A 22,816-nucleotide genomic window follows, 5' to 3' on the forward strand; every position below is an offset into this window, starting at 1 on the left:
GAAGCACTAAATCTGCCAGAATGACGAGATCTATTGTAATACCCCTGACCGCTCTCCTGAGCTAGAACTATCTCAACCCGCCTGGCCATATTGGCCGCATCCTGAAAAATAAATCTCGTTCCCTGTCTCCTTAGTCATCTGCAATCTAATAGGTTTAGCGAGTACCTCAATAAACCTTCTCACCCTCTTTCTCTCAATGGGGAGTATCAGAAGAGCATGACAAACCAAATCAATAAACCTCGTCTCGTACTACATGACAGTCATTGAACCCTGCTGAAGACGCTCGAATCGCCTGCAGTACTCCTCTCTCTATGTGACGAGAAGGAACTTCTTTAGGAATAGTTGCGAGAACTGGTCCCAAGTGAGAGCTGGTGACCCAACTGGTCTGGACAAACAATAAACACTTCACCATTTCTTGGTGGAACCTGACAGATGAAAAGTAGCAATGTCGACCCCATTTGTCTCCACTATCCCCATGTTCCAAAGAACTTTATGACAGCTGTCCAAATAATCCTAGGGATCCTCTGAAGATGTACCTCCATAGGTAGTAGTGAAGATCTTGGTGAACCTATCCAATCTCCACAAATCATCTGAAGGCATAGTTGATCCATCACCGGTCTGAGCTACAATATCTGGTGGGACTACCCCAACTAGCTGAGCTGCTGGAGACTGAAACTGGGGAGCTATTTGCTCCGGAGTGCGAGTAGCGGGAGTTTGTGCTCCTCCCCCAGCCTGAGAGACGGCTGGTGCTACAAGAAGTATGCTTGCTTGAGTGACACTCTCCATAAGGCCCACTAGACGGACCAGAGCATCATGGAGAGATGGGATAGAAATGAACCCCTCTAGGACCTGAGCTGAGTTCGTCGGAACTATCTGGGCCGGAACCTTATCATCAAACTGTACTTGAGGCTCTGCCGTTGGTGCTTCTGCTCTAGGCTGAGCTCTGCTCCTACCTCGTCCCCTAGCACAACCTCAGCCTCATCACCTGCCCCCCGTAGGAGCTACCGTTGGGGGCTTGGGCTACTGATCAGCTACTGAAGTGGTACATGTTCTTGCCATCTGCGAAACAATAGAGTAGAAATTCAATTAACATTGAGAAATCAAACCGCACGACAGAGATGAATAGAAGTGAAACTGTTCCTAACTCTGTAGCCTCTAGGGAATAAGCACAGACATCTCCGTACCGATCCCATAGACTCTACTAAGCTTGTCTATCAATTGTAAGAACTAAGTAACCTAGAGCTCTGATACCAACTTGTCACGACCCGAATTTCCTACCGTCGGGACCGTGATAGCGCCTAACATTATACCCACTAGGCAAGCCAACGTTACTGATTAATTTACCTTTTTTACTTTATCTTTTAACAATTTACAAGTTAATATAAGAATAACAGCGGAGCAAAATGCAGAAGAACGGAATTTAACAGATTAACTTAGTACAAATACGAGACCATAATAAAGCTCCACCCAGAACTACTGTCACAATCTCACAGGCGGTCTATGAATATTACATACAAAGGTCTAAATAAGGAAATGTACATCTGTTCGAAAGTAGATAAGCAGAAAAGAAATATGATAGAAGGGGATGCTAAGGCTTGCAGACGCCTACAGGACTACCTCGGGTCTCTACTAGACTGAAGGCAGCAACCTTGAACTACGGTCCATGGGGTCTAGTACCGGGATCTGCACAAAAAGTGTAGAGTGTAGTATCAGTACAACTGACCCCATATACTAGTAAGTGTCGAGCCTAACATTGGCAAAGTAGTGACGAGGCTAGGACACGACAAACATCATAAACCTGTGTAGTTAGACAATATCTCACAGAATAACAATAATAGAAGCTAAACAGAAATTAACGGGAAGGGGCAACATGCTATGAGGGAATACCAGAATAAGGAAATAGAGAAATAACGGAAACAAAACAATTAAGGCACCTGAACCGATAACAACAAATAATCACAGCAAACAGAAAATGAATGCACGACACCACCCTTCGTGCTTTTGCTCTCAATCCACACCATGCAGTCAATAATAAACATGTGCACGACATCACCCTTCGTGCTTTATCACTCTTCCTCACCATATGAATAAGTATGAATGGGCACGACATCACCATTCGTGCTTTATCACTCTTTTCTCACCATATGCATAAGTATGAATGTGCACGACATCACCCTTCATGCTTTATCTCTATTTCCTCACCCAAATAGTAGAAAATAATAACATCCCGACAAGGGAGAATAGAAACAAATACATACCGGCAAGGGAATCAGCTATAACCAATCTCGTTTCAATAATTACATTCACAAAATAAATCTAAACTTGGGTCAATACTCAACAATGGTCAAACACCAAGAAAATACCATAAGTCTTGTCCAACATGAATAATTGTCAACTTAAGCATAAATAGTACATAATAACAATCACAACAGTCAAAGTGTAAGACTCACGGGCATGCTCGACACCAACGTATAGATACTCGTAACCACACCTATACATCGTACACAACACTAACACGTAGCAAATAAGACATAACACCTATTTCCTCAAGCTAAGGTTAGGCCAAACACTTACCTCGGGTTCCACGGCATAACTCAAGCCTCAAATACCGCTTTCCCTTTAGATTTTGCCTTCAATTCACTTATATATATCCATAATTAACTTAAAAACATCAATAAGTGCTAAAATATTCGACTCCAATGCTTAATTATAGGTTTTCTATCATTTTTTCCAAAAAGTCAAAAATCGACCCCGAGCCCGCTTGGTCAACACTCGAGGTTCGGACCAAAACCCGATTACCCATTCACCCACGAGCCTGAATATGAAATTAGTTTTGAAATCCAACCCCAAATCGAGGTCTAAATCCCAATTATACAAAAAGTCCTATTTCTACCTTAATCCCCAAATTCTACCATGAAAACCCTAGATTTTTGGATGAAAATTGATGAAATGCAATGGGTAATTGAAAGAAAGTGGTTTAGAATCATATACCAACACTTTGGGGAAGAACATATCTCTTGAAAATCGCCTCTATGCCTTCTATTTTTTGAAAATATGAAATTATGGCCCTTTCCCATTTCTGCTTCTGTTTTAAGTGCTGGGCGACACTGTTCATCGTGTTCGCGTGAGCATTGTCGCGTTCGCGAAGAGCAGCCTCCTAAGGACTTACGCGATCGCAGGAAAGGCTACACGTTCGCGAAGGTTTAGCCTGCCCTAACTTCGTATTCGCGATAAGGTCTTTGCGTTCGCATAGGGTTTCCCTAGCTTCCCTGGCCAGCCTTCCTAAAGCTACGCGTTCGCGGTTGACTGGTCGCGTTCGAGTAGAGCAGTCCCCCCAATGCTCCGCGTTCGCGACCTTGGTCTCGCATTCGCATAGAGTAAGATCCTCCCTCAGACCAGTTTCCCCTTTGCGATCGCGAGAATGACTATGCGATCGCGAAGCACAGTGCAACAGACACCAGATACAGTAATCTCACACCAAATTTTCTAAGTCAAAAACACCCCGAAGCCTATCCGAAACTCAGCCGAGCCCTTGGGCTCCAAACCAAACATACACCCAAGTCTAAAAATATTATACGGACTTGTTCATGCGATCAAATTGTCAAAATAACATCTTAAACAATGAATTTAGCATCAAAATCAATGAAAATCTCAAGAACTTTTAAAGTTTCCATTTTTACAACCAAAGGTCCGAATCACGTCATTTAAATTCCGTTTCTGATCAAATTTTATAGACACAACTTAAATATCGTATTAAACCTATACGGGGCTCCGAAACCAAAATACGGGCCTGATACCATCAATTTCAAATATTATTCAATTTCTAAATTCCTTATATTTTTTAGTTAAATAATTTTCTTCAAAAATTCATTTCTCGGGCTAGGAAACTCGGAATTCAATTCCGGGCATACGCCCAAGTCCCATATTTTTGAGCGGACCCTCCGGGAATGTCAAATCATGGATCTAGGTCAGTTTACCCAAAATGTTGGCCGAAGTCAACTTAAATTCAATTTTAAAGGCAATATTAGCATTTTTCTTAAATTTTCACATAAAGGCTTTTTGGGTATATGCGCAGATTACATACGCAAATCGAGGTGAGACAAAAGGAAGTTTTTAAGCCTCGAAACACAGATTTGACTGTTAAAACAAGAGATGACCCTTTTGGGTCATCACACCGATGAATCCGACGCCATTTAATCAATGGTCTAGGAGTTGGAACATGTCATATTGGTTGAGCATCTACCCAATTGGAAGGTAGACATGGGCATGGGGTTAAATCCCGAGAAAAGGAAACAATTCATTCAATTTGTTATAGCTAATATAGATTGTTTTGCTTGGTCCCATCTTGATATGACATGTATCCCATCAAAGATAACCGCTCAAAAGCTAAGCCTAGACCCGACATTCCACCCGGTCAAGCAGAAGAAGAGACTCCAGTCTGATGTCAAACATGCTTTCATCAAGGATGTGGTATTATACTCCTTAAAATAGGGTCCATTCGGGAGGTTAAATACCTCGAGTAGTTAGCAAACGTAGTGGTAGTCCCTAAAAAGGAAATAAATTAAGAATGTGTGTAGACTATAAGGATTTGAATAAGGCGTGTCCCAAGGACTCTTTCCCTTTGCCCAATATCGATCGCCCAAGGACTCTTTCCCTTTGCCCAAAGTGAGAAATACTCTGCATCTGCATTTAGGATTTATTTTTACTTTATAAAAATGAAAAAATCACAAAAAATAACTCACTTTGCATTTTAACTTTTTATTTTTGAATTTTATAGTTTTTCTTTTAATTTAGGAGTTAATTAATTTTTATAAATACTATGACAAGTAATTAGTTTTAATTTGGTATTAAATTTATTTTAAGAGTTAATTTAGGATTTAAATTAATTTGAAAAGGAAAAGAAAATTTGAAATTAAAAGAAAAGAAAAAGAATCAAAGAAAGGGTTGATTTTTGGGCCAATTCGGCCAGCCCAAATGATTTTGCCCGAAAAACAGTTCTAGTCTAGTCCCAAATCATACCCCAACCCGGTTCGACCTTCAGTCACTTATACAACTCAAACGACGTAGTATTGGATTAAAACTACGTAGTTTTGAGTTCATTCACTTAGAACAGATCTTGGCCTTCCATTCTATCTAATCCAACGGCCCAAAGAATTTCCCCATTTTTCATTATAATTATCCAAACGACCGGACAAATTAACCGAGTACTTCCCCCCCCCACTTCACTTCATCTTCTTCAGACCCCTAGCCCTAGCGTCGCCTTGAAAAGTTTTCACCATTTTCGCTGGCGTTTAAGCTCCAAATCTTCTCAAAATTCGACCACACAATCCCCACTCACCCCTGACTCCCAATCCATCACCATATCCCCTCAAATTATCACCAAATGGAACCAATTCCAGATCTAAGAGAAAATAGACAAAAAAAGAAAATCTTCCCAAAAACTCCGGATTTTCCTTGAAAGATTAGGGTTCAAATTGGTTCTATTCGTCTGTTCTCAATGAGAACACACGATTAGTGCCAATTTCGGCTCAAAATTAAAAGTTCTGAAGATCTTTTCAAAGACCACTGTCCACCCATTTTTCTAGGTATTTTTCCGGCCACTTTTCTTTCTTTCATTTTTCGTTTTTATCCTCTTTCTTATTTTCTTCTATTTCCTTCGTTTTCTTTTTTCTGTTTTTTTTTTGTTTGAAATCATTTTTGTATGCATGCTAGTTTTAGGTTATCTTTAGTCAGCATTTTTTTGATTTATTTGATTCTGCTTGTTTGATTTTGCTTAAGTTCCCTCCTCTTTTGTTTCCTTTTGAATTCCTGGCCTCAGGAGTTCATGTGACTCCGATTGGCCCCTTTTTTTGGTTTTTCTGTTGGTTTTTTTTTTTGAATTGCTACTTGGGCTCTGTCAACAGAGGCCCAAAGAGGTGGAAAGGTCTATCCGGGTTTGCAGGCCCAAGGGTTTTGGGTTGTTTATTGGGTTGACTTGACCCATATCTGGTTCAATAGGGAAATTAACAAGCATTTGAAGGGTAGTTTAGGAAATAGGGATAAGGGGAATCTTCATTAACTGATTTGAAAACTTCCTAGAAGGTGGGAAAAGGGACTGACTTAACAAACAAAACCAAAATTCTGGGTCTAAAGTGAACAAATTGGAAATTGGAGAAGGGGTAATGGTTAAATTGCAAAATCATTTCTGTTGCCCTAAGAAGTTTCTATAAAAAGGCCTGGTTCTTTCTTCTCAAGGGGGACTTTTAGAGAATTCGACACTAAAAAACTTAAAAAAAACGGCTGAACATTTTTTGTACTCGAAAAGTACTGAAAAATTATTTGGAAATTGATTTGGTTTTGTTCTTTGAGTTCCCTGATAGTCCGGCTTTTCTAAAAGCTCCAAAGATTTGTTTTCATCTGGGTTTTAGACTGTTGAAAGAAGCTGATTTTTGCTGAATTGTTGAGCTGACTCTGTTGCTGATGCTAATTCTTCATTCTCTCTGTTTTTCTCTTTGAATTCCAGGTATCTTTCAAACCATGGACAATACGTGAAGTGTAAACATGCAATTCGAATGTGAAACATGATTGAATGCAAGCTGTTATTGAGTTTTATTTTTCCCGTTTCTTCCATTTCTTTAGTATTTTTTAATAGTTTAATCTTATGCATGTTATATTAGCCTTCTCATGTTGTGGATATGGTATAAGATGAATTACTGCTGGTGTTTGTTTGATTCTGCTGAGAATCTGATGTAGTTCTTAGACTCAAATTAGTTGCATGTCAATCTTGTGGGATTTTTTGCTACTGTCTTGTATTAGAGAAGGGTTTAGTCGAGGTTTAAATTCCATAGTCCTAAGTTAAATGAAAAACTCTCTTTGTTAGATTTTGATCGTATTGGTTCAAGTATTGATTAAAAGGCTACAGTTAATTAGTTTGTGGTTTTCTTTAGATGTTGGTTTGGTATCTGAATAAATTCAGTAACATGTTCATGTATTTTTATCTTTAGTTTGAATGTTTAGAGTATTTACTGTAAAAGCTACTATGTAGGAAATCATGGTAGTAATTTCAGTTGTTTTAACGAGTAGTATTTCAATTTTTTCTGCATAATTGCATCTTAATTAGATATTATATTTCATGACTTACTTTACTGAAATTGTTTAAGTTTAATGGAATTTGAGCCACTGAAGGGGCAATTTAGAGCCAAAGGCTCTTATAATCCAAATAACCATTTGTTCAGTAGGGATTCGATCCTGAGTCCCGCACCCTTCCACGTTCTTCTCTTCATCAAGTTTGGGCTCATTTTGGGCCTGAACTTGAGGCCATTTGTAAATAGGAATTGCATGCCCTATGATACTTAGGCCAGTTTCTTGGGCTCAATATCTCATTTAACTGTTGTCAAACCAGGCCTCTTTCAGCCAAATACTTGATTGTTTTTAATGCTAGTCCACTAGTTATTAGGTTAATTTGAACATTTGTTAAAATAAATTCAAATTCCTTTAGGCCTTCCTTAATTAATTAGACTCTTTCAAATTAGGTTGAGGTGTGCCGTATTAGCCAAACATACAAATTATGACCCTCAAGAACTAAGTTAAGAAACCCTTTTAATAGAAGTAATTCGAGGCGTGCCATGACGAATAAAACTTCAAAACCCATGGCCCTCATTTAATTAATTTTAACTCTTTTTTAAAATCGAGGTGCGCCATCAATTGAATTTTACATGGCCCTCGCAAACCTTTTTTAATCTGAAATTTCATAGTTGCTTTAGCCGCGTTATGTAAATTGGTCTTCTTTTATTTATTAAATTCGGGTGTGTATTTCATGTGACCCAATTTCAATTCTGAAAAACGTTAGACAAAACGTGTTGCAAACCGCAGTGCATTTCATGTGGCGTGGTTCAAGGCGTATTTTTAAATAACGTTGAATCTTCCTAAAAATAATTAAAAGCGGTTAATAAGCTAAAATACACATAGATTTTAAATGGGTAATTAAATCAGATAATTGAGCCAATAATAATAGTTGAGCGACTGTGCTAGAACCACGGAACTCGGAAATGCCTAACACCTTCTCCCGGATTAACAGAATTCCTTACCCGGATTTCTATATTCGCAGACTGTAAAACAGAGTCAATCTTTTCTCGATTCGGGATTTAAAACCGGTGACTTGTGATACCATAAACTATCCAAAGTGGCGACTCTGATCTTAAATAAATAATCCTGTTTCGATTGTCACTTAAATTGGAAAAAACTCCCTTATACCCTTTCGGGGTGTAGTAAAAAGAATGTGTGACAGCTCTGGCGACTCTGCTGGGGAACGAATCCAGAATCTCTAGTTCAGGGTTCAAGAATTCGAGCTTAGAATAATTGTTATATTTGGCTTTATTTATTATCTGGTTTTATTCACATGTTTGGGTCTAATGTGCTAAATGTTGCTTTTTACCGTTTTGATATTGCTGAACTGTATATAAATTGTTACGAAACCCTCCTCCCTCTAAGTCTTCTAAATCATCTGGGAAGTGTGCACTTCGTGTGATTTATTTTCTGTTAGAGTCATATCCCAATTTTAGAACGAGGTTTGGACAAGTTGCAAATCCGGCGAAGCTTCTATATTCCTGGTACACTGCCCCCCGTCGGCTCTAGATGTCCGCTCGGGTAAGCCAGGTCTAGAACAAATAAACCCAGATTTTCAAACCTAGTATAACATAGCCTCATGTCGGATCCCTAGTAGGAGCGCTTGTTTATATCATGTGCATTTTGACTTTGGGGACTCAACACAGAGGTTGGGTCCGTCTAGGACAAGTGCACCTGAAATCAAAAGACTATCCTGATGCATTTTGTTTTCTACTTGTGCATTTATTTGATTCGGACTGCATGTTGATCGACTTCTAGAATAAGGGAAAAATTGAGAAAAACCAAATTGAGGTAAGAGAGACGAAATTACTGTAGACATGTGATTTTTGACCCTCCCCAAGATTTTTTATATTTTAGCACTTAAATATTTAATTTAGGACTAATATAGCTATTTCAACTCATTTTTACTCTTTTACTTTATTTTATTACAAGAAAATAAAAATTATAAAAAATTGGTTCATTAATGTTTTGTAGTCATTTGGAATCTTAAAAAAAATACAAAAAATAGTATCGTATTTTTATGTTAATATGATATTTGAAAATACCAAAAAATAGGTTTGTTTTAATGGTTAGTTTTATTTTAATAATTATTTTAATAGTAGGATTAATTAATAAATGAGATCGTATTTTTAGTATCGTTCGTGGGGAAAGAATAAAACTTGGACTCGAGCAACCCATTTTTAGGCCTAATTTTGGACTTGGCCCAAAATTTCCAAGCCCATAATTCCTAGGCCCATACCCCTTAACCTATACGCGAAGAGAGGAAGAAACGGCCGCAAGAGAAGGAAAACAACTGATTTTCAAAGAGAAAAATTGGCCATTAACTAGAGAGCAGCTCTTTCCCCCTCCCATTCTGATTTCATCTTCTTCAACTGAGAATAAACACACGCACAATTAAAAGAGCACAAATTGAGGGGTGGAAAAGACAGAGAGAACACACGGAAAATAGAGGCTAAAAACGAGTGAGTAAGAAAGATTAAAAGCACCACTGTTGGCCAACGTTATGTGCCAGAACTGTTTGGTTTCAATTGGAAACCTTCAGATCTGAGAGTCGAGGTCGCCGTTTGAGAGTCGAGGCCGTTTGAAGTCTAGTTCGCGGTTCTTGTTCGAGTTTTCCGGCGAGCTACGAAGTCGTCGGAGATCGTTGTCCAAGGAGTCCATTTCAGTCGTTCGTCGAGGTACTATCATTGATTTCCGGTTCGAGTTCCGTCCAGAGGTCGTCGGATTGTGTTCGTAGCAGGTGGACAAAGATTTTGGTATTTGTTTGTAATGCAATTTTGAGAGAGTTCATCGGGGTCGATGTCGCCATCGGCGAGTGGATTCCGTTAGAGATCCAGTCGAAGGTCCTGGCAATTTTTCTCTTTGGTGGGTTATTCTATTTAGTGCTGCTATACGATCTTGTTGGAGGTTCTGTAATTGATCCGGATATTGAAGAAAGTTTGCAGATATTTAAGGTCCATCCATTATTCATTTTATCTCATCTCGTTATTTCAGCTTGTTGAACGCTTTGGTTTGTATTATTTTTCTCTGTGGTATGCATTTATTTTGTTGATTTGACTAGTTTATTCAGTGCTCTGGTTATTAATTATGTCATTCTTTGATCTGTGGTAATGAGTGTTTGATAATGAGATTTGGACCTAGTTTGTTAGACTTGTTTTGTTCTTAAGGTGAATAAGTTTATTTTGGTAAGTGTAACTGAATTCCAATTTAAGTACTGCTATCTTTTCCCATCAAAATTTGGAGTGTGTTAGAAATTTAATTACTCAATTCATTCCTTATGTGTCTGAACAATTCAGCATGACCAAAACGTCCTCTGAGTAGTATGAAAAATGGAATTTTAATGTGATTTTAGTTTTCCTTTTCTTTAAATTAATAGTTATAGTAATTGAGCTATTTAGGAAAGGGAAGTTTAGTGTTGTCAAATTATATCGATGGCCAGTTGAAAGAATGTGAGCCAAATGAACAAATCTTGCATTACAAATGTATCCGTAAAAGATAAATCCCTTTGCTCCCACATTTGACTTCCATAACTCTTGAGCTTCACAATAATCTCGAAGCTTAGGAAGAATCATGAACATTGTAGTGTGCTTCTGGCGCGTTATAATAATTATCATGGCTACGGGTATGGTTCCCGTGACGTAGTTGTGATTTGTAATTGCTAAAATTCGAGGGTACATTTCATGTGGCCCGGTTCTAATTTCCTTCAAGGTTAAATAAAACATGTCGTGAACCACGAATGCATTTCATGTAGCGTGACTTACGATATGTTTTACATAACTTTGAATTTTCCCAAAATATCAAAAGCGGTTATAAAGTTAAAAATGCACGTAGGTTTAAAATGTGTAATTGATCAGATAAAAAGGCCAATAATAACAGTTGAGCGACCGTGCTAGAATCACGGAACTCGAGAATGGCTAACACCTTCTCCCGAGTTAACAGAATTCCTTACCCGGATTTCTGTATTCGCGGAGTGTAAAACAGAGTCAATATTTCCTCGATTCGGGATTTAAAACCGGTGACTTGGGACACCATAAATTATCCCAAGTGGCGACTCTGAATTTTGAATAAAATAATCCAGTTTCGATTGTCACTTTATGTTGGAAAAACTCCCTTACATACACTCTTTACGGGAGTGTAAAAAAAGGAGGTGTGACAACTCTGGCGACTCTATTGGGGAACGAACCCAGAATCTCTGGTTCAGGGTTCAAGCTTAGATGAATTGTTATAGTTGGCTTTATCCATTATCTGATTTTGTTACATGTTTGGGCCTAATGGGCTAATTATTGCTTTTACCGCTTTGATATTTTTTGAACTGTATATAAACTGCTACGAAACCCTTCCTCTCTCTGAGTCTTCTAAATCATGGAGAAGTGTGCACTTCGTGTGACTTCTCTTCTGTTAGAGTTATATCCCAAATTTTAGAACGAAGTTCGGACAAGTTGCAAAGCTGGTGAAGCTTCTGTATTCCCGGTACGCTGCCCCCCCCCCCCGGCTCGAACTGTCTGTTCGGGTAAGCCAGGTCTAGAACAATAAACCTAGGTTTTAAACCTAGTATAACAAGACCTCATGCCGGATCCCTAGTAGGAACGTTTGTTTGCATCACGTGCATTTGACTTTGGGGACTCAACACAGGAGTTGGGTCCGTCTAGGACAGATGTACCCAAAATAACAGACCATCTTGATGCATCCTATGTGCTACATGTTGTATTTCTTCGAGGGTAAAAGGGTCATTTGGCGGACCAATAATAGTTGAGGGAAAATGAAAAAAAATGCGAAAGAAAATAGGTTGAAGTATAAAAATGAAGCAAGTGGGTCCCAGTTATAATTTTCTTGCACACCTTCTCAAAAAAAAAAAAAAACCAAAAAATTGAAAATGAAAAAAAATCCAAAAAATAAAGTTTGCATTTTCCCGTCATTTTTTTAAAAAAGGAAAAAATAAAAAAATAGAAAGAAAATCCAAAAATATGTTTACATGTTTCATCATTTTTTTCAAAACAAAAGACAAAAACTATTTTTTCTCTGAATTAGTTGTTATTTTTATTTCCTGCCCGTATCCAATCTGCCCGAACTACGCATACCTGATTCTCGTCTTTCGGGGCGTGATACGTAGGCAACCCACATAGGGTCCGGTATTCCTAGTGAGTCTTAGGTTCTTGGTTTGCGGGGTCTTAGCCAAGTCTTGCATTTTTAGCCACATAGGTTAATTTTAGAAAAATAACCGCAACCATGTCTTGCTTGTGTCTAGTAGGGAATGTTATTGTCTCACATAGTGTTGGTTTAAGTTTTTCCCATACAGGTGTGGATCTACCTACCTGAGTTTGAGCATGACAGATACCCCAGGATCACTGCATTCAGGAGCTGCTCGAGGAGCCATTTTAATGTCTTTGAGTCAATTGTTCATGTTTTTCTTTCTAGTCCTGTATAGTAGTATCTAGTCTTTTAGGTGATGTTAGATTTTGAATAGTCTAGTTAAGTTTGCCTAGTCTTTTGTTATTGTATTTCTTATTTTTGTATTTTGAAAATGTGTTACAAGTCAAAATCCAAAAAAAAAAAAAAGAAGAAGAAATTTTTCGTTTTCGTTATAAGAAATGAAAAAAAATTTTCCTTTGAGATTGTTTTCCCTTTAGGCAATTGATATCAAAATAAAAATTATTTTTATATTTCCTCTACTATATTAGGACCAAAATTAAAAAAAGAGAGAGAATTTTCTTTTAGTACTTCTTTAAAATCCCTTTTTAAGGTATTAATTCCAAAATCCAAAAAGATTTTCTTTTGAGGTATTTCTTGGGAAAATTAGTGAAAAATGAAAAAAAAATCTTTTTATTTTCATTAGAACTTTAGGATATTGTACATAGAAAAAAAAACATACTTTATCCTTTGTTTATTATTAGAAATTCTTCTTTAGGCAATCAAAATTGAAATCCAAAAATATTTTGTTTTATCTTTTTCATTACTTGTTTCGAAATCTTGCATCAGGATATCAAATGAAAATTAAAATACTTTGTTGTGGTTTATTCTTTAGATTTTCTTTCTAAAAAAAGAATAAAAAAAACAAGGGTTTTTATCTTCTAGGATTTTCCTTAATAGAGTATTTGTTTCAAAAAGAAAAAAAAGAGAAGAAAGAAAAACATGTTCGTTAAGTTTGAGTTTAGAATAGGTTATAGAGCATTCAGTCTAGGAAATTCAAAAAAAAATTGCTTCTTTTATTTCTCTTTTCTCATCGGAGTAGTCACTAAGGTAAAAAGAAAAAGAAGAAGAAGAAAATGAAAAAAAAAACGTTAGTTTATGTGCTTTACTCTCGATCTTCCAGAACTACGCAAAGAAAGTATTCATGTGGCGTCATGATACGCAGTCAACCTACATAAGATTCGATCGAATCATTTTTTTATTAATTTTTTTTTAAAAAAAAGAAAAAAAGAGGAATAAAAAAGAGAAAAGAAAAAGAAAAAAAAAGAGGTGAAAGAAAAGAGCGATAATCAGAAAGAAAAAGGGGAAAGAAAATGAGCGAGCTAAGAAGTGCGAGGAAAGAAAAGAAAAGAGAAGATTCAAACGGACAAATTGGGATGAAGCCAAGTGACCTTATGACCCTCGAAGTCATTCTAGAACCGATAACTGTGACTAGGTGCATTGCACGCAATGTGATATTTTAGTTGTTAATGCCTAATACTAACGGGATGACCCTATTTTGTTCCTTTTGATATCTTCATAGCAGAAAGGTGGTTGGTTTGTGGTTCTCGAAGTAGTAACTCCTTTCTACAACATAAAAGGCAATGACAGATAACAACAAAACTGAGTTGGTTGATACCGGTGCCCAAAAGCAGTTGGTTGAACAGGACACTGGTTTGGCTGATGAGGTAAGGATGTTGAGACAACACATGACAGACATGTATCAGGCCTGGATGACTGGGAAGGCACCACCCCCGCCACCACCTAGCTTCTTAGATGCTGCCTTTACCCAAACTCCAGTCGTAGTACCGGATCATTCCCCATACTCTCCAGATCTACCCATTTATCACAGCTTTCCCAACCACCCTAGTAGCTCCATCACCCTTCCTCCAATACCACTACTCAAAATTGCCCTCCTGTCATATCCACTATTTCCAACAATGAATATCCACTCAAAGCTCATGATGACCAATACTTTCCCGTAGAGGTTGCCCGCAAGGTTCCTGACTCATACAAGAAGAGCCCTCGGGATGAGCTTCATGCTGAACATGAGAAAGTTATAGGAAGAGAAGGGCGAGATGGGATACTCAGGAGGCTGAAAGGCATAGCATAGTCCATAAGGAACAAGCAAGGAATGGGAGACTAGGGTAGCATGGCTTGCAAAGAGCTATTTGTGTCCTCTGACGTTCGCTTGCCCGTGGGATTGAAAGTGCCACAATTTAACTTGTATGATGGGTGTGGAGATCTGGCAGCCCATTTGAGGGATTATTGCAGTAAACTGAGATGTGTTGGCGAGAAAGATGATTTGTTGATGGCGTATTTTAGTGAGAGCTTGACTGGGGCAACTTTGGAATGGCATAATCGTCAAGATATCGGTAAATGGCCTACACTGGGTGACATGGCTCAAGATTTTGTTCGATACTTTCAATACAAATCAAGCGTTACCCCATACCACTCCTCCCTATCTAAAATAGAAAAGAAGCCGGAGGAAAGCTTCAGGGAGTTTGGGCTCAGATGGAGGGAGTAAGCTGCTCGAGTCAGTACCCCGATTGGTGAAGAAGAAATGGTTGAGCTTTTCCTACAAGACCAGGGGCTCACCTACTTCAGTCATTTAATCCCGGCCTTGGGAAAGCCTTTCAATGATGTGTTAAAAATAGGGGAGCTAGTAGAAGAGGGAATCAAGTCAGGCAAAATCATGAGTTGTTCGAAAGACATTCAGAACATCCCAGTAAGCTTGGGTGGAAGAAAGAGAAACAAAAAAGATGATCCGATGGGCCTTGCTGCTCAACACTTTCAGCCTCTACATCGGCCCCATGGATATCCTTGTTCACCAGATGACCATTCTCAATGCTTCTTCTCTCCACAGAACTCCCAAAGTCGTACATCACTTTCCTAGTATCCAGCTCCACAAAATACCTATCCACCCCCACGAGCCTACCAAAACCCCCCTGGATCAGGTTTCTGGCCCAATCAAGCATTTAAGAATGAGAGGTTGCGGAAGAAGAAACCTTCACTCCATTGGGAGAGTCATATGCCAGTCTGTTCCACAGGCTAAGGAAATTGGACATGTTGAAGCCGATCCAGATAAAAATGCCAAACCCTCTTCCAAAGAAGTTTGATTTTTCTCAAAGGTGTGCATATTGCTCAGATGCCCCGGGGCATGACATAGAGAAGTGTTGGAATCTGAAGAACGCGATTCAGAAGCTTATTGATATAAGAGACATTTTCGTGCAAAATCCAGATGCAGCAAATACTACCCAAAGTCCAGCACCAGTGCATAATGAGACGCATATAGTGGGTATGATTTATTTTGAAAAGGAATGTGAGAATTCTTCTGGGATCCTCGGAGGTCCACGTGCTATGAAGCTTTCAGCGCTATCAGAGGTTGATCCTAAGAACAAGAAGGCAAAGGGAACCCAAAAGCAATCTGTTAAGAACAATGTGATGGAGACTTGTGTAGGTCCTAGTATTGTTGATGCAGAAGTCAGTGACTAAGATGTTGAGTTTGATGATTGGAAAGACGCTCTTTTCTTGGTTAGCCAGGGAGGAGTTTTGGTGATTTATTTTGTTGTCGTTTTTGTTGTCCAAGTTATTTCAGGGTTGTAATCCGGATATTGTCTTGTGACTCAAACCCTTCTATCCTTTTATTTTGCCTAGATTGTTTAGTCGTAGTAGCCCGTTTAGTGTTGTCTAGGTTTGGTCTAGGTTTGTAACCCCAGTTTAGTTAGTTTGTTTCGTTATTCAAACCCTTCCACCATCTGTCTAATACAATTTTCTATTTTCTATTATTTTTAGTCATTTTTGTTTAGTTTCTTTTTCTTCTATAGTTCTTTTCCTGTTGAATCTAGTAACATGACATGCATGCGTAACTCTAAGCCTGGTCTTAAAAAGTCAGTTTGGTCATGAAGCAATGAATGAAATAATTTTGAAGATGATAGGGATAGTTGAGGGAAATAAGTAAAGGTATTTTGAGATCACTTCCAGCCCGAATTGTGTGAAACTGGGGTAGATAGAACATAAAGAAACCCTATTAAAGTGCATCACACCGCATCGGTTTGAAGCTAAATGCAAGTTTTCCCAAATTGACAGGGGCCGTTCGTGGTAATGAGAGTGAGAGTGTTGTCCAATGGTGCTTTGTATTTAACAGATGTAGAAGGCGAATGTGTGGATATGGTTATCAAGTCTGGTACAATCAAAAGATGTTACGAATGTTTTCCTTGGATTGTTTATTGTGGTTTGTACTTGGCATATTTTGAAGATTGGAATGACGAAGGTATTTTGTTCTGCTATCTAAACACTTTATCCTTCGTTACCCCTTTCAGCCTTATTTACTTCCTTTTGTACCCCTCTTTTGGAATCAGTAGCAAAGATCAGAAACGTAAGTGCGAAAGATAAGTAAAGGAAAAGAGAGAAAACAAAATTTGAAAATTGGAAAAAAAATAAGGAAAAAAAGAGGAAAAAGAAGAAAGAAAAAAAAACAATAAAAAGAGAAAAAGGAAGAAAGAAAAGAAAAGAGAAAGAGAAAAGAAAAATCACAACAACAAAGTAATTTCTATGAGATAAACTACGTTCGACCTGATTTCTTTAAAGGATACGTAGGCAGCCTCATGGTTCGGTCCCATCAAAATAAAAATCCAAAGGTCCCCTAAGCAAAGAAACTGGGGCAGAAGTTGTGGTTGTTGTAAGAAATCTGATTTCGAAAGTTGTAATCTTGAACCCATTTGAATTGTTTGAGCCTTTTGATACCCTTTCTTTCTAACCCTATTCAAAAGCCCACATTACGGTCCAAAGAACGACCTTCCGATCAGTCTTCGAGAGACGCCAAGTCGAGCAAGGAGAGGTAATTCATATCAGGGGCAACACTCTAGTCCAAGCAGAAAAATAATGAAAATGAGAGAGTCTTATTGGTGAAAATCCTCACAGGCACCGTAAGGCGATGAGAGCTGAAAGAAATAAAAAATGAGAGAGTCTTATTAGTGAAAACCCTCGCAGGCACCATAGGGCGATGGTACGTTGAGAGAAAGAACAAAATAAGAGAGGATTGATGGTGAAAACCCTTCGGGCACTACAAGTCGAATAAGGATTGTGAATCAGATTGGATAATCGGAGCATTGAAGCCCAATTTCACGGTTTAGGGGTATAACAGGAGTTGAACATCAAACTTGCTCAACAGAATAAGCCACAGATGCACGTTATGGTCACTAGAGTTGGTATCCACATCTGATAGGTTTCTACTTTGTAGGTTTCTTGTTAGGAATCATCCCTTTCTTTTGTCCTTTACTCTGTTCCCTTTGTCTTGTTTACCTCCTCTTCCCGAGTCTGTTTGGTCATAACAAGTGAGAAATGATTTCAAAATTTGCCACCAGTTTTCCAATTGTGTAAAACGGGATCTGGCTAGCATATCATAGTGCATAAGTTAGGAAAGAACAACAAGCGCACTGAGTGGGACCCTTGTGAAATACAAAGGTTTGGTACATATCAATTCAGGAACAATGCAACAAATGGAGGCTGTTAGGTGAACGGATCAAAGGTATTTTTGGTGAAACACGAAGGTTTGGTACATATCAATCCAGGAATAATGCAATAGATAGAGGGTGTTAGGTGAACGGATCAAAGGTATTTTCGGTGAAACACGAAGGTTTGGTACATATCAATTCATGAACAATGCAACAAGATGGAGGGTGTTTGGTGAATGGATCAAAGGTATTTTCTGTGGTAAGATTGACAAAAGGTGTTTAATCAGTGACAAACGAGGTCTTCTGAGCAGAAATCAAAGTTATCGTGGCAAGTGAAGGAGCAACAGACCTCAAGGCCAGGGCCAGTGGTTTAAGTCAAGAATGACCAACATACACGATGAGTGGGTGGCAATTGTCGTGCTTTGAGATTCATGTGAAACACAAGGGTTTGGTAAATGTCGGTTTATGAGCAATGCAACAAATATAGGGTATTGGGTCTGACCAGAGAAGAGGTATTTTCTGTGATAAGGATGACAGAGAAAGTGGTTAGTCAATAAAAAAAAGATCTTCGAGTGGAAATCAAAGTGATCATGGGAAGTGAATGAGCAATCGCCCTCAAAGTCAAGGCCACAAACCAACCACCACATTTTTAAATTGACAAGATTTTTGTTTGATTTGAAATAGGGGCAGAAAATTTCGTTTGTTTTGGAGAAACCCTCCGTAAGGAAAGGCAAGCACCGGACAGGTTTGACCGTAAATTTTCAGGACCCTCCTGAAAAATTGGACCTAATTTAAAATTCAAAACAATCAGGCGTCCACCTGACAGATTATGCTACTGTTCACCTGGAGAGCACGGGGATACAATTTAAGTTCAGCAATCAGGCGCCCACCTGGAGAGCACAGGAATACAGTTTAAGTTTTGGCAATTAGGCGCCCACTTGGAGATCACGGGAATACAGTTCAAGTTTGGTAATCAGGCACCCACCTAGAGAGCACGGGAATACAGTTCAATTTTGGCAATCAGGCGCCCACCTAGAGAGCACGGGAATACAGTTCAAGTTCGGCAATCAGGCGCCCGTCTGGAGAGCACGGGAATACAGTTAAAGTTTTGGAAATCAGGCGCCCACCTGGAAAGCATGGGACTGCAGTTCAAATGTTGGCAATCAGGCGCCACCTGGAGAATAAGGTAATTCACTTCAGAATACAATTTAAGTCAGGAACAAAAGAAGCTCGAGGCAAGAATGCGGGACAACAGTCCGAGATGACCAACAGAAGTAGTCTCAATCCAGAATAAAAAGAGGGGAAAAAGAAAAAAAAAGATAAGTGAATCCAAAATACAGAAGCAGAGAAAGATGTGAACTGCTCAAGACGTGGTTGAAGTCACAAGCACCACATGTCCGATTTTGATCCGAAAAGCTGAAGAAGAATGAGCCAGCACCTGCAGCTAACAAGCGCCAAGGTTCAAATCTAAAGTCTGCATGAAGAACCATTCAAGACTCAAGATCAAGCTTCAGAAGATTTATAGATAGAAATCTTGTAACTCATAGTTGATAGGCTTAGCTAGTCTTTTCATCTTTTGATTTTTTGATGTAATAATAGGACTGCGGATCGGAACCTCGGCGGAATGACACCGCGACCGGCTCTCCACCTCGGCATACTCTATCATCTCACTCACCTCTGAACTACACGTGGCCTGATTCCTTTATAGCCAAGGATATGTAGGCAACTCAGATACCAGGGCTCGGTCACATTCCCCTCTCCCTTAGTTTTAGTCTCTCCAAATAAGGGTCGGGTCAAAAAACCTGTCTAGTCGTTCTTTGTCCGAAAACTCTTCGCATTTTCGGTCAAAGAGGGGCAGCTGTAGACATGTAATTTTTGACCCTCCCCAACATTTTTTATATTTTAGCGCGTAAATATTTAATTTAGGCCTCATATATCTATTTCAACTCATTTTTACTCTTTTACTTTATTTTATTACAAGAAAATGAAAATTACAAAAAATAGGCTCATTAATATTTTGTAGTCATTTGGAATCTTAAAAAAATACAAAAAATAGTATCGTATTTTTATGTTAATATGATATTTGAAAATATCAAAAAATAGGTTTGTTTTAATGGTTAGTTTTATCTTAATAATTATTTTAATAGTAGGATTAATTAATAAATGAGATCGTATTTTTAGTATCGTTCGCGGGGAAAGAATAAAACTTGGACTCAAGCAACCCATTTTTAGGCCTAATTTTGGACTTGGCCCATAATTCCCAAGCCCATAATTCCTAGGCCCATACCCCTTAACCTAAAAAAAACACTATAAAACTAATTTAAAACATATATGCGAAGAGAGGAAGCAACGGCCGCAAGAGAAGGAAAACAACTGATTTTCAAAGAGAAAAATCGGCCATTAACTGGAGAGCAGCTCTTTCCCCCTCCTATTCTGATTTCATCTTCTTCAACTGAGAATAAACACACACACAATTAAAAGAGCACAAATTGAGGGGTGGAAAAAACAGAGAGAACACACGGAAAATAGAGGCTAAAAACGAGTGAGTAAGAAAGATTAAAAGCACCATTGCTGGCCAACGTTATGCGCCGGAGCTGTTTGGTTTCAATTGCAAACCTTCAGACCTGAGAGTCGAGGTCGCCGTTTAATAGTCGAGGCTTGTTGAATGCTTTGGTTTGTTTTGTTTTTCTCTGTGGTATGCATTTATTTTGTTGATTTGACTAGTTTATTCAGTGCTCTTATTATTAATTGTGTCATTCTTTGATCTATGGTAATGAGTGTTTGATAATGAGATTTGGACCTAGTTTGTTAGACTTATTTTGCTCTTAAGGCGAATAAGTTTATTTTGGTAAGTGTAACTGAATTCCAATTTAAGTACAACTATCTTTTCCCATCAAGTTTTGGAGTTTATGTTAGAAATTTGATTACTCAATTCATTCCTTATGTGCCTGAACAATTCAGCATGACCAAAACGTCCTCTGAGCAGTATGAAAAATGGAATTTTAATGTGATTTTAGTTTTCCTTTACTTTAAATTAATAGTTATAGTAGTTGAGCTATTTAGGAAAGGGAAGTTTAGTTTTGTCAAATTATATCGATGGCCAGTTGAAAGAATGTGAGCCAAATGAACAAATCTTGCATTACAAATGTATCCATAAAAGATAAATCCATTTTCTCCCACATTTGACTTCCATAACTCTTGAGCCTCACAATAATCTCGAAGCTTAGGAAGAATCATGAATATCGTAGTGTGCTTCTGGCGCGTTATAATAATTATCATGGCTACGGGTATGGTTCCCGTGACATAGTTGTGATTTGTAATTGCTAAAATTCGGGGGTACATTTCATGTGGCCCGGTTCTAATTTCCTTCGGCGTCTCTGAATTTTGAATAAAATAATTCCGTTTCGATTGTCACTTTATGTTGGAAAAACTCCCTTATATACACCCTTTACGGGGGTGTAAAAAAAGGAGGTGTGACAATTACCCGCCTGTGAAAAACCTGATGTCCAAAATACCCCGAAACTCTGCCGAAATTTTCAGAAAAAACAGCTATTTCAAAAGTTTGTGTTTTCTGTTGCGTCAAATTGACCGAACTACACAAGTTTGATTCTAACCGGATGTGGGATACGTAGGCAACCCTCATCGGGTCCAACTCCTTTTGCAAAAATAACCCAAAAAATATGAAGTGTCGCTGTTTTGTCGTAAATAAATTAGTCGGCGCCATTCTTGCCAAAAATGCCCCAAAAGGCGCCGGAAGGCTGTTTTTGCAAGAATAGCCACCTAGGGTCCTTTTTCAAAAATTTTGGTTGATTAACAAAAACAGTCCTGAAAATATTTCTTTCTTGGGGTGCTGAAGAGCTGTATTCGCAAGAATGTTTTGTTCTAAAATTTGTGAAATGAGTGTTTTTCTCTTGAGTCAAAGTAAACCACAGTCTTTTAATCAATCACCTTAAATAAATGTGCATGATGATCACAATTGAAAATGAATATTTCACAGTCCGCGAGGAAATCCCGTTAGAAATACATATGTGGTGGTATGATTTGGGGAAAGTCAGCAGAAAAGCTGTGATAAAAGCTTTGGGTGGTCTTGTTGGGCTTCTGAAGATTAAGCCGAGGAAGGACATAATTGAGGCTTTGATACCCTTTTGGGACCCAACACATAATGTGTTCTATTTCGCCGATTTTGAGCTAACTCCTACACTTGAGGAAATAGCGGGCTACGCTGGTTTTAGTGGGAATCTCAGAAATCAATACCCAGTGGCATCCAGAATAGTGACTCCGCATAAATTTCTGGACCTTCTAAGCATCAGTCGGGAAGCTCAAGATGCAAATTTGGCCAAGGGATTCTGCACATTCTACTTCTTGTACCGACGTTACGAGAATCCCCGCAGTTTTGAGATGCCAGATACCAGTCTTACTCATCCGGGTAACAAAGATAAGTGGGATGCTCGGCGGGGATTGACTTTCATAGTGGCATTCCTGGGTGTTTTGATTTGTCCAAGAAAATATGGAAACATAGCTCGTAGGAATAGCCGACTTCATGACTAAAAAGGCAAATGACACCATTGTACCGATGATCTTGGCGGAGATTTACCGAGATCTAATCGTCTGCTGAGAAGGAGGAAAGTTTTTTGAAGGATGCAATATGCTTTTACAACTCTGGATGGAGGAACATCTTTGCCACCGTCTGGGGTACATGAACCTCGGTATGACCGGTCTTCAATGCATTGAAAAACATGAATGACGGGTGGAGGGATATGAGTTTCCGCATGGTACGGAAGCATGGTATGCACACTTGAGTTCCCTGACTGCAAACAAGATTGAATGGACATTCGGTTGGCTCTCAGTCAGTGAAGTCATTTATATGTCAGCCGAGGTATGTTTTCTTCTATTGATGGGTCTCCGGAGCATTCAGCCTTATGCCCCGCACAGAGATCTACGCTAGTTAGGCAGGTACTAGACCATCCCATATAATGAGGATTTGAGTCGGCATGTCATTGAATTGGAACCAAAAGCTGCTTTCCCAGAAGAAAGGGTGCGTTGAATTTGGCATCAATGTAGGTTCTTAGAGCCAAAGACTCAGGTACGAG

This window comes from Nicotiana sylvestris, chromosome 7 (assembly GCF_000393655.2).
Source record: "Nicotiana sylvestris chromosome 7, ASM39365v2, whole genome shotgun sequence".
Lineage (NCBI taxonomy): Eukaryota > Viridiplantae > Streptophyta > Magnoliopsida > Solanales > Solanaceae > Nicotiana > Nicotiana sylvestris.